Below are 757 nucleotides of genomic sequence, written 5' to 3' on the forward strand. Positions count from 1 at the left end.
CAAAACCCTAAACCCTCAAAACCCTAAACCCTCAACACCCTAAACCCTAAACCCTCAAAACCCTAAACCCTCACAAACCTAAACCCTAAACCCTCGAAACCCTAAAGCCTCAAAACCCTAAACCCTCGAAACCTTAAACCCTCAAAAACTTAAACCCTAAACCATCAAAACCCTAAACCCTCAAAAACCTAAACCCTAAACCCTCGAAACCCTAAAGCCTAAACCCTCAAAGCCCTAAACCCTCAAAACCCTAAACCCTCAAAACCCGAGATGCTAAACCCTGTTTCTTAAGCCCTAAACCCTAATCCTTCAACCGTAGAGGCTAAACCCTAATCCTTAGACTATAAATCCTAAACCCTAATTCTCAAACCCTAAACCCTAGGCCTGGTAATAAGAGCGGTGGCAAGCGGTGCGTGCGGTGCTAGGGTTTGGGGTTTGTTCTGTGTTAGGGTTTGGGTTTGTTCTAGGGTTTAGGGTTTACATATTGTTTAGTGTTTAGACTTTACCTTGTGTCTAGTGTTTAGGGTTTAGGGTTTAGGGTTTAGGGTTTCTGCTTTTGGTTGTTTCCAACTCTTCCTGCCTAGGATGCATTGTTCAGGGTTTAGGGTTTAGGGTCTAAGGTCTAGGGTTTAGAGTCTAAGGTTTAGGGTTTAGGGTTTAGGGTTTAGGGTTTAGGGTTTGTGTGTGTAGGCCTTACTGGCGGTGCTACTACCTGAACACACAAGCCCTCATTTACGTTGTCGACAGCGCGGACATA

Source organism: Eimeria mitis, genomic scaffold (genome assembly GCF_000499745.2).
Source record: "Eimeria mitis Houghton genomic scaffold, Emh_scaff3137, whole genome shotgun sequence".
NCBI lineage: Eukaryota > Apicomplexa > Conoidasida > Eucoccidiorida > Eimeriidae > Eimeria > Eimeria mitis.